The sequence below is a fragment of the Sinohyriopsis cumingii genome, chromosome 14 (assembly GCF_028554795.1).
Source record: "Sinohyriopsis cumingii isolate HCF-2022 chromosome 14, ASM2855479v2, whole genome shotgun sequence".
Taxonomy (NCBI): domain Eukaryota; kingdom Metazoa; phylum Mollusca; class Bivalvia; order Unionida; family Unionidae; genus Sinohyriopsis; species Sinohyriopsis cumingii.
In genome coordinates this window covers 55984747-55998320 of record NC_142974.1, presented here as the reverse complement: position 1 = coordinate 55998320, position 13574 = coordinate 55984747, and positions in this window count along the sequence as shown.

Genomic DNA, 13574 nt, shown 5'->3' with positions numbered 1-13574 from the left:
CAAGTGTTAAGTCAATGAATAAAATAGGTGTTAAATCAATGGATAAAATTAGTGTTAAGTACAGGGATACATTAAATGTAAACTAAATGGATAAAATAAGTGTTAAACTAATGGATGACATAAGTGTTAAGTCAATGGTTAATACAAATGTTACATCACTGGATAAACTAAGTGTTAAATAAGTGAATAAAATAAGTGTTGAGGAAATGGGTACAATAAGTGCTAAGTCAATGGAAAAATTAGTGTTAAGTCAATGGATGAAATAAGTGTTAAGTAAATGGATAAAATAAGTGTAAATAAATAGATGGAATACATGTTAAGTACATGGATAAAATTAGTGTTAAGTCTGTAGACAAAATAAGCATTTATAAAAGGATAAAAAGGTGTTAAGTCAATGGTCAAAGTAAGTGTAAAGTAAATTGATAAAACAGGTGTCAAGTGAATGGATAATATAAATGTCAAGTCAATGGATAAAGTAAATATTAAGAATATGGATTAAATAAGTGTTACGTTAATGTATAAAATACGTCTTAATTCAACTGATCAGAAAAGTGTTTGTAAATGGATAAAAAAGTGTTAAGTAAAAGTATAATTTTAGTGTAAGTGAATGTATTAAATAAATGTTGAGGCAATGAATCAAATAAGTTTCAAGTCAATGGATAAAATAGGCATTAAGTAAATGGATAAAATAAGTGTTAACAGAGAAAATAAGTGTTTATAAATGGATATAAAGGTTTAAACTAAATGGATAAAATATATGGTAATTATATAGATGATGTAAATGGTAAGCAAATGGATAAAATGTGGATTAAGTCACTGGTTAAAATAAGTGTTAAGTCAATGGATAAAATTGGTGTTTGTAAATGGACAAAAAAGTTCTAAGTCAATGGATAAAATATGTCTTAATTTAATGGATAAAGTAATTGTGATGTAAATGGATCAAAAATGTTAAGTCAATCGATAGATAACTGTTAAGTCCATTGATAATATAAGTAAGTCAGTGGATAATTTAAATGTTATATGAATGAACAAAGCAAGTGTTTGTAAATGGATAAAATAAGTGTTAAGTGAATCACTAAAATAAGTCTTAAGTAAATGTATACAATAGGTGATAAGGCAATGGATAAAGTAAGTGTTTAGTAAATGGATAAAATAAGTGTTACATAAATGGACAAAATAAGTGTTAAGTCAGTGGATACAATAAATTGTTAAGTGTGTGTGTGTGTGTGTGTGTGTGTGATTTGGATTTTTAACGTAGCTTTAACAATTTTTCAGTCATATCGCTACGATGTCTGCAATGTGGCAGTTTATAGTGATGTCTAGCACTGGGGCATCATGCCGCAGACATGTAGCATGATGTGCCACCCAGTCACATTATCCTGACACCGGGCCGACCAGTCATAACGCTAACCTCTTAATGCTGAGCGCCAAGCGAGGCACCTGTTAGTACCGTTTTTGTAAGTCTTTGGTATGACTCGGCCGGGGATCGAACCCACGACCTCCCGCATCCGAGGAGGACGCTCTAACCACTAGGCCACCGGAGCGGTCAAATTGTTAAGTAAGTGGACACATAAGTGTTAATTCAATGGATAAAATAAGTGTTAAGTGAATGGATAAAATAAGTTTTAGGTCAATGGATGAAATAAGTGTTATGTCTAAGGATAAAAAAAAGTATTAAGTGAATTGATAAAATAAGTCCTAAGTCAAAGAACAAAATAAGAGTTAAGTCAATGCACAAAATAAGTGTTAAGTCAGTGGACAAAATAAGTGTTAAGTAAATGGATAAAATAATTGTTATGTCAAATGATAAAATAAGCGTTAAGTCAATGGACAAAATACGAGTTAAATCACTGGACAAAATAAGTGTAAAGTCAATGGACAAATAAGTATTAAGTCAATGAACAAATAAGTGTTAAGTCAATGGACAAAAAAGTATTAAGTGAATGGATAAAATTATTGTTAATTCAATGTATAAATTAAGTGTTAAGTCAATGGATAAAATAAGTGTTAAATAAATGTACAAAGTAAGTGGTAAGTCAATGGAATACATGTTAATTAAATGGATAAAACAAATGTCAAGTCAATGGATAAAATAAGCAATAAGTAAATAGATAAAACAAGTGTAAAGTCAATAGATTAAATAAGTGTTAAATAAATGGAAAACATAAGTGGCAAGTTAATGAGTATAATAAGTGTTAAGCCAGTAGATTAAATACTTGTTAAGTAATGGATAAAATAAGAAATAAGTAAATGGATAAAAAATGTGTTCTGAAATCGATAAATTAATGGTTTGTAAATCATTCAGCTATGAGAATAAATATGTCATTTCCATAATGTTTGGCCTTGAATGGAGTTGTTGTATCAGCAGAAATTAATCTGATAGAGTTTCTAGGTAAATACAAGGAAATCTAGTGAACCTTTTCAAAGTGATATAGCTTAACTTTTCAGTTTTCATCTGTTGAATCTGGTTATTTCCAAAGCCTATTAATGTATCTCTATTATGTATATATTTGTTTTCCCTTCATAACTATATGTATGAATTCTAACTCTTCAATTATCTTTTGTTTATATATCTGTCTTTTTGCATTCTTTATATATCTTCTCTGTTTACTCTTTTTATCCATGCCCTTTTGTTTATATATTTATATATCCTTTAATTCTGAAATAGAAATTATGTTAAAAAAAATCACACCTTTAGTAGTGATGTTATATTGTCATATCATGTTGCAATAATTTGTTCAGTTTGCCTGAAGGTGAGTTGAATATTCTAGTGAATTTGCCTTGGAAAAGCTGACTTGTATGAAATTTGTAAAGTCCTGCATAATTGTATACAAAACACATCCCTAGAGAAATGTTTGAAACCTTAAAAAGAGCCATATTTAAGCTACATATGAAATTTCAAAGTTAAATGGTTCCTGACTTTGAGCTGGTCAGAACTGGCTAGATCATGTAACAGTTATAAAATAATAACTGATTGATACTGCTTGCTTACTGTGAAAAATGTTAATAGATAGATGTTCACTCTCTGCTGGACTTACCAATATAGGGTACTGCTGGACTTACAATATACTGTACTACTTCCTGCTTGACTTGCCAATGTACTGTACAGGACTTATCAATATTCTTTATTTATCTTACCAATATACTATACTGCTCCCTACTGGACTTATCAATATATGGTGCTGCTTCATTCTAGCCTTACCAATACACTGTACTGGACTTACCAAAAGACTTTACTGCTTCCTGATGGACAAACCATTATACTGTTGCAAATATTTGATGTAAAGTAATTTGACCAGTCTTGTTTAGTTTCTTGAATCAGATAAAATTGCCAACCAAACTAGTTGAGTCAATATAATGTACTGCTTCCTGCATGACTTACCAATATACTATACTCCTCGTTGCTGGCCTTATCAATATACTGTACTGTGTTCTGCTGGACTTTACAATATAGGGTGCTGCGTACTTCAATATTTACCAATATACTGTGCTGGACATACCAATTTACTGTACTCGACTTCCTAATATACTGTACTGCTCTGTACTGGACTATCCAATATACTTTACTCATCGCTGCTTGACTTACCTATATACTGTACTGCTCTCTGCTTAACTTAACAATATGGTGTACTGCTCCATGCTGGACTTGCCAATATACTGTACTGCTTCATGCTGGACTTACCGATATAGTGTTGTACATATACTCTGTAAAGTAGCTTGACCAATCTTCTTTAATTTTTTGGATCAGAAAAAATTGCCTGCCAAACTAGATGAGTTGGAGACACAGACCACAACATCTGAAACAGTATCCACCATATACACTGCATCAACACAAGCTTCTACTAGTACCAGTGAAAAGCCCAGGGCCTCTACATTGCAGAAATTATTTAAGCCACATAAATCAAAGGGGACAGTAGAGACAACCACAGACTCCAGCATTACAGGTAGGTCTGGGGTTATATATGAATTCAATGAATATATATTTTTAGTGTCAGTGACATGTAACTTTTATGTTGAACATGTTGAAGTCAAGTAATTAATTAATGCAGGTGTAATTTCTATGAAAATGTTTGAATGTAAGTTTCTGTCTTGAACACCTGAGATCAGTTTGAAAATGAGAGACAGGCATGAACATATTAATCTAGACTGATTAGATGGTATCCAGAATCCTGGTCATCATGAATTCAGTGTCTGAACCACACCTCTCTGTTTCCAATTCAAAATACCCTATATTAGATAGTGGCAGCATACTGGCCATCATGAATCCAGTGTCATCAAAACAGCTCCCCGGGTGTGCATCTCAAATGTATATAGGTTATGAATCAGTGGGTCGGGCTCCTGAGGGTTAAGGACAGTCCCAGTAATGTATGTTGCCCATACAGATGTACAACCTGTATAATGTCAGGCAAGTGTATGCACTTTAAAGTATGTATGTTGTTAATTTTATAGTGCTTCATAGGGTCCAGTATTCAGACCCATTTCCAATGCAATATACACTGTATTATTCTCCCCAATCCCAATACCTGGTATAATTCCCCAATCCAAAATACCCCGTATTATTCCCCTAATCTAAAATACCCCATGGTATTCCCCCAATCCAAAATACCCCATATTATTTCCTCAGTCAAAATATCCTGTTTTTCCCCAACCCAAAATACCCTTTTGTTTTTCCCCAATGCTAAATACCCCTATATTCTTCCCCCAATCCAAAATAACCCATATTACCCCATATTATTCCTCCAAACCAAAATACCCCATAGTATTCCCCAATTCAAAATCCTCTATATTATCTATTATTCCCCAAATCCAATATACCCCATGTTATTCCCCCAATCAAAAAATACCCCATATTTTTCCTGCAATCCAAAATACCCCATATTATGTTGCCAATTCAAAATACCCCATATTATTCCCCCAATCCTAAACACCCTGTATTATTCCCCCAATCACAAATAACCCTTATTATGCCAACATTATTCTCTGGATTTGACTTGCAGCTTTTTTACTACTCTCTATTTAGAATTGTTACATCTCTTGGATGCCTGTTATCTTAATTTTGGTTTTTGTTTAGCATAATTTCATTAGGTTGTTGAGAATTCTGAGTGTACGTAACATGGAGCATCTTATGTCCTACCACAACAATTGTATGAACATATTATATTCCTGTGTAACCCTTACATATCGGTCACACCTTAATTAAAGATGCGCAGTGAGAGGCCATGTCTGGCTTGAAAATAATAATGCACATGACTAGCAGGTACTAATTTAGAGGCATTTGCACTAATAGGGCCAGATAGAAAGTAGCACAGTTTGGTTCATCATCCTTTGAGATCCCATTTATGTACTGTAAGATATATTATAAGGAAGTATTATCAATAATTGGTGGAGTGGTAACCTTCTCTCGGCATGGCTGGTGACAAAGAAGAATAATTAATGTCACTAGCTTGCAGCTATCTGCCTGTCTACCCACTGTCTATTAGTAATTACTTGTTATCACAATACCACCTAATGTTGTATATTGGTAATTGCTTGTTAACACAATTCAACCTAATGATGTCTATTGGTAATTGTTTGTTATCATAATATGTTCTACGGTTGTATATTGGTAGTTGCTTATTATCACAATGCTGCCTAATGCTGTCTATTAGTAACTGGTTGTTATCACAATATGACCTAATGCTGTCTATTGGTACTTGCTTGTTTTCACAATGCTGCCTAATATTGACTATCGATAATTGCTTGTTATCATAATATGACCTAAAAAGGGTTTTTTTTTTTTAGGAATATCTTGAAACCATGCATAGTTTGTTCTTGAGGTGTAACATGTTCTAAAGGAAAATGATTCCCCCTCCTACCATATAACCAGTAAGACCACATGGTGCCCACTCCCACCATATATCCATTGAAGTATGACCACCTTGATGCCCCTTTCCACCATATATCCATTGCAACATGACCACCATGATGCTTCTTCCACCATATATCTATTACAGTATGACCACCATGATGCTCCCTTCCACCATATATCCATTGCAACATGACCACCATGATGCTTCTTCCACCATATATCTATTACAGTATGACCACCATGATGCTTCCTTCCACCATATATCCATTACAGTATGACCACCATGATGCTTCCTTGCACCATATATATATATTACAATATGACCACCATGATGCCTCCTTCCACCATATATCCATTGCAGTATGACTACCATGGTGCCCCCTCCCACCATTTATCCATTGCAGTATGACCACCAAGTTGGCCAGCTTGAAAATCACATTGCTACTCCTCCTGACTGGATGTAGTTTGTCAACCTATATCATCAAGATCTCTAATGGGTTTGAGTATTAGTGAGATGTAAAGATATTGATGATGTGATCGATTGAGCTTCAGAATATGCCAGAGGCCATGTTTCTGATCCAGTTCTGAATAAACTATAAGCCATGTTTCTGATCCAGTTCTGAATAAACTATAGGCCATGTTTCTGATCCAGTTCTGAATAAACTATAGGCCATGTTTCTGATCCAGTTCTGAATAAACTATAGGCCATGTTTCTGATCCAGTTCTGAATAAACTATAGGTCATGTTGCTGATCCAGTTCTGAATAAACTATAGGCCATGTTTCTGATCTAGCTATAAATATGTTTGAAGGAGTGTTTTTATCTGATTTCGAATAAGCTAGAATCTATGTTTTGGATTAGAGTCTATATACAAGTTGATATTGAGATCATGAATGAATTCATTTAAGAGCAACACCTTGCATATTGATGAGTTGATTTTGGCTCTGATGGACTGAGCTTGTACACACTCTAGTATACATTTTTCAGAACAAATGGAACAGTTTTGGATTGTTAACTGTCAACGAATTTATATTGGAAAATATGAACTAGCTTTGTCTGAGTGATAGTGCACGAGTAAATTCAATTTCCATAAATGCAAGTATATTTATTACCAATGTATTACCAGATAAAGAAGACATATGTTTGCCCTGTCATTGATTGAGCGACTCCAGCTATGAACTATATTACACATTGTATGTGTTATATTGCTAACTTAGCACTGAATCACAATTATTAATGGGGACAATTGCAAAGCAGCTGTTGTGTAACAGTCTGTTTATCCAGCAGAAATACTACTTATTTGTAGCCTTTGCTTATTGGCTCTGATGGTTTTAGTTTCCTGCGAAAAGATTCAGCTGCATTTTGTTCTCAAATTTGGTGTTTTGACTGACTTGTAAAATAGTACACTCTAATAGATATGCACCAGCTCTTGGCTTCAACATGCTTGTCTGTGCTATTTGTATAGACACTAGAGGGCGCTGGTCTTAGTCTGAACCATTCTAGTTGTGAAACATTATTAATATTTTCCAAAATAACTATTTAAATAATCATAATGGTATTTTCCATTACAGTAAAACTTTGATTATCCATCACTCTATTAACCGTCAGTCTCTGTTAATCATCAGGGTATTGTGCATTAAAATATTAAAAACAGGCACATGTATATATATATATATATATATATATATATATATATATATATATATATATATATATATATATATATATTATGATGTTTTGACACCCCAGCCTATTGTATAATATTTTTAATGTTCATATTATATTATCCATCTATTCTGATAGATAATCAAAGTTCTACTGTACTGAGTCTCATGTTTGTTATTGACATTGTGAATATCATTTTCGTATTTTCACTTGTTTCAGCGTTTCGTCTGTGAAATATTGATCTTGTCTAAATCATTAACATTATCATCTCTACTTTCAAATAAAAAAAAACTTGTTTGATTCATTCACAAACAAATCTAATCTATTTGCAAATGAGGCCTTTATAGTGCATCTGTTACAAATAGCTGCTGTCATTACCTTATGAGATGGCCTTTTCTATGTCATCTATTACAAATAGCTGTTGTCATTAGCCCTATGGCATGGCCTTTTGTCCGTCGTCTATATCAAATAGCTGTTGTCATTAGCCTCATGGGATGATCTTTTGTCTGTCATCCATTACAAATTGCTATTGTCAGTAACCCTATGGGATGGCCTTTTCTCTGTTATCTATTACAAATAGCTGTTGCCATTAGCCCAAGGGAATGGCCTTTTGTTTGTCATCTATTACAAACATTAACCCTATGAAATTCCCTATGTGGCTGTCATCTATTGCAAATATATGTTGTCGTTATCCCTATGGGATGGAATTTTGTCTTTCATTTATTTCAAATAGTTGACATCCTTTTCCCTATGGGATTACCTTATGTCTGTCATATATTACAAATAGCTGTTGTCATTAGCCTATGGAGTGGTCTGTGGTCTGTCATATTTATAAATATATGTTTTCATTAGCCTTATGTGATGCCTTTTTTCTGTCTTTCATCTGTTTGCTTGTTACCAGTTTATTATTACTGCTCATCTTAAACTATATAGATGATTCCCATGAAACTTTAAAGATGCATTCATTCAAAAAATCTATAGTCCTGAATGATAACAGCGCTCGTCAAACTTCTAATATGTCTGCCAGTAGCCTTCTTGAAGATATTTTCAATACTTTTCTTCTACAGTTTGTCATAATAGTATGGGATTTTTATTGAAAGAAGTTTTTGTATAAATGCTTGGTTCTCAATGAATATGGTGCCAATCTAGCAACAAACCTTGGTTAATCCTCCAGCAAATAAATCCGTGTTCACATGGGCTGTCAACAGAATTCATAAAATCTTTAGTTGTCTCTGAATGAAAATGGTGCTATCTGACATTAGCATATCTGCTATGGTGACCATCTTACAATTCTTGCCTCTTGCTTTTCCTTGATGGAAGGTCATATGGATATAGGGTATCAGCAGAGCACAGTTTGTTATGTCTGACAGGTCCAAAAATGGAAATGGTACTGAGCTGATGCATTATATGTGGCTGCCATGACTCTCACTTTGTAAATCTTGCTATCTCTAATCCTTCTCAGCGAAAAGATCTTAGAGTTGGCATTGTCATTATTTCTTCAAAATGTATGGTCAAATTAGCAATGGGCTTTTCAACAAAAGAATTTGTTACTATACATGCATGTAGTTGGTCTTTAATGAAAATGGTGCCAATCTTACATCCACTAGAGCTTCCATAATGGCCATCTCAAACATCTTGTTGCTGCTACTTCTTTCATCATAGACTGTCACATTGATATCGGATTGTCTACTTGGTGTTAAAGAAAATGGTGCCAGCCATACAGCTAGTATTTCAATCATAGTAGCCAATTTGAAAAGAGGAAACCCTCAGATGCATTTTTACTACTCAGCAGTTCTCACTAAGCTCAAGGATTATATCACTAATTCTAAACTGTGTTGAGCATTGACATGAAATTGCAAGCACAAATTCATCTCAAGGTGATCTTAAGTGATAATGGTGCCCTGTGGACTTCCAATATGGCCATCACAGTAAAACTCTCTTATCAGTACTTCTGAGTGAATTATTACATCAGTAGGTGGTTCTCACTGAAATATTTGGCTTAATGAAAATTGGGCAAATCAGTCATCCTGTATGGCCACCACAAGAATCATCCAGAGATCAACTTTACATTCAGTAGTAAAGTTTGTCACTACTTCTTCGGAGTGGATGGCCATATTGACATGGTGTTTTCATCAAAATACATCATCAGATACTTATTTGGTCCTATTTGAAAATGGTGCTATTTTTAATACAGGATAGCTACCGGGATGTCCCTCTTGAAAAGCATGTTATTGCTTTTCTTGTAGAATGAATGGATATATAAATATAGAGTTGTCATCAAAAACCTGTTAATGTTTTTATTTTAGAATGATTGGTCATATGAACATTGACTTTTCAAGAAAGGCTGTTATTGCTTTTCTTGTAGAATGAACGGCCATATGAACATAGAGTTATCAACAAATGCCTGTTACTGGTTTTCTTGTAGAATGAATTGTCATAAAAACAGAGTTGTCACCAAAGGGCTGCTATTGTTTTTCTTGTAGAATGAATGGTCATATTAACATTGACCTGTCACCAAAAGCCTGCTATTGTTTTTCTTGTAGAATAAATGGCCATATGAACATTGACCTGTCACGAAAAACCTATTATTGCTTTTCTTGTAGAATGAATTGTCATACAAATATAGAGTTGTCACCAAAAGCCTGCTTTTTCGTTTAGAATGAATGGTCAGATGAACATTGACCTGTCATGAGAAACTTCTTATTCCTTTTCTTGTAGAATAAATGGTTATATAAACATATAATTGTCACCTAACGTATGTTATTGTTTTTCTTGCAGAATGAATGGTGAATAAACATATAGTTGTCACCAAAAGCCTGCTATTGCTTTTCGTTAAGAATGATTGGTCATCTGAACATTGACTTTTCAAGGAAAGGCTGTTATTGCTTTTCTTGTAGAATGAATGGTCATATGAACATAGAGTTGTCCCCATAAAGCCTGTTATTGCTTTTCGTGTAGAATTAATGGTCATATAAACATAGAGTTGTCACTAAAGCCAGTTATTGCTTGCTTTCCTTGTAGAATGAATGGTCCAAAGAACATTGTCACCAAAAGCCTGTTATTGCGTTTCTTGTATAATGAATTGCCATAAAAACAGTTCTTGGAATGATTGGTCATATAAACGTACAGTTGTCACCAAAGCCAGTTATTGTTTGCTTTTCTTGTAGAATGAATGGTCCAAAGAACATTGTCACCAAAAGCCTGTTATTATGTTTCTTGTAGAATATATGGTCCTATGAACATAAAGTTGTCACGAAAATTCTGTTATTGCTTTTCTTGTAGAATAAATGGTCCTATGAATATAGAGTTGTCACCAAAAGCCTGTTATTGCTTTTCGTGGTGAATGAATGATCAAAAAAACATAGTGTCACCAAGAGACTAAGTATGATGTCATTTGGTTCTACATAATGATGGTGCCAAACTTACGTCTAATATGGCTGACACAGCTGCCAACTTCAAAAGCATGTTATCACTGAAGAATGTCAAAGATGATTTCAGTATTGGGCAGTAAAAAGAAGAAATAGTCATATCGTAGGTTACTGGAAATTCTTTATAGTCGGGAGAGTGTCAGTCACGTCAAATGATTCTTGTTCTATAGCATTCAATGAGGGAATATTTGGGTTGTCAGAAGTGTTTTACGAAGTTAAGTACCATATTGACATGGCCAACATGACAACAAATGTGATGATGACATCCAGATGTTTTACTAAGCTCGAGTAAAGTTTTGACATGACCAACATGTCAACTCACCAATGACATGAAGGTGTTTTACTAAGCCAAGTATAATACTGACATAACCAACATGTCAACTCACCGATGACATCAATGTGACCCAAAGTAAAAATTGAGAATTGCTAGTATTATGTGGGTAGCATTCATTGCTTTACTCAGATAAGTTGTGACATGTTAATTATTCTGGAATGCATTGTTTGCTGTAAAGAGTGACACCACAGTATTATATATAGCTAGTATAAGTTGATTTACTCGGATAAGCTGTGACAGCATGTCCGTTGTCCTGGAATTCATTGATTAATGTAAAGAGTGACATCACAGTATTATATGTGTATTCATTGATTTACTCAGATAAGTTGTGCAACATGTCCATTATTCTAGAATTTATTGTCTTTTGTTACTTGTTTAGGCTCGAATAAATAGTAACACATACAAGAGAGAAAACAACACGTTTTGAAGAAAAGATGTGTTTCCCTGGGAAAGTTCTGCAAAAATGAAAAAATATGAACTTACAGTTTTAAGAATCAAATCCGAAATTATCCAAGAATAATCCACGAAGAAAATTGTGTTCGTGGATTATTATTGGATTATTCCAATAATAATAACAAAACCCTAACGAAAACCAATCATTGTACTGTAAGAAATAAAATAAAAAAATTGTTTACATTTTAAATCGCATAGTCCCGTCATGACATCGACAACAGCCATTCATTTTTTCAAAACAATAACTTATTTATATGGCTGCTAGTAACTTTGAATCAAGGTCAGGATCCAGGTCAACACCTTTGGTTACTAAAACGAACAGTCAAGGTCAAACTATTTTCTGGAAAACGTATGAGTTCCTAGCAAACAGAACTACATTATGTTGACAAATAATAAAAAATAAAAAGATTTTAAAACTTGATTCATTGATTTACTCATCTAAGCAGTGACAACATGTTCATTATCCTAGAAATAATTGTTAATTGTAAAGAGTGACACCACAGTATTATATGGGTAGTATTCATTGATTTACTCAGATAAGCTTTGATGGCATGTCCAGCACTGTTCTAGAATTAACTCTTACCTGTAAAATGAGACACCTCAGTATTATATTGCTAGTATTCATTGATTTAGTGAGATAAGTTGTGACAACATGTCCATTTTCCTGGAATTCATTGTTAAATGAAACTTCAGTATTATATGACAATATTCTATGATTTACTAAAACTAGCTGTGACAATATATCAATTCTCCTAAAAATCAATGTTTGCTGTAAAGAAGGACACTACAGTATGATATGGCTAATACTCATTGTTTTACCCAGATACACTCTGATAACATGTCCATTATCCAATGTGGTTTGCTGTAATCTGTTTTTGGTACCAATTTCTCAATTGACATATTCCAGGAGAAGTGTTGGGGGATGAGGTAGATCCATCTATAGTTGTTATTGAAATATTCCAGGATACGGGTTGGGGATAATGTAGATCAACCTGTAGTAGTAATTGAAATATTGCAGAATAAGTGTTGGGGGATGGGGTAAATCCATCTATAGTTGTAATTTAAATATTCCAGGTTATGTGTTGGGGGATAATGTAGATCCATCTATAGTTGTAATTGAAGGAAATGGGGATGAGGGATAATATAGATCTGTCCCAATGTAGTTTGCTGTAATATGTTTTGGTACCAATTTCTCAATCTCTTTGTATTTGTATTTTAGGCACGGGGTGGAGTTAAAGCACAGACTCTAGTCTGCCCAGTGTGCAGTGGAAATGTTAAGTTTAATGTTATCTTTTTTAATGAAGTTTCTACCTCTCCTGGCGTTAAATGCTCTTTTTGTCTGTTAAGATCATGAGAGTTAGAAGGCCTGAAGTTTGCACCAAATACATTTTTCATTGGCAGGCGCCCATTCCATCCCTGCAGTAGATCAACCCAAGCCTGAAAAGAAATTAAGATTCTGGCAAAGAAAGAAGAGACAAGATGCAGAAAGTCAAAAAGGTATGGTTATATAATGTCGATAAGGTTTCAATAAAACGACATAAATATTCTGATCCCATTCTGTTGCCTAGATCATTGTCATTTACTTTAAGTTTTAAACACTTGTTACTGACCTGACAAAATTTTCAATGAAATATAAAATCTTATCATCAGCAATAATTGTAAATTTGGTTTTCTGACTGAAAGTACCTAATGTAGATTCATTGATAGTTGTAATTGAAATATTCTAGGATATGTGTTGGGGATAATGTAGATCCATCTATAGCTGTAATTGAAATATTCCAGGGTATGTGTTGGGGGATAATGTAGATCCATCTATAGTTGTACTCTAAACATTCCAGGAGTGGGTA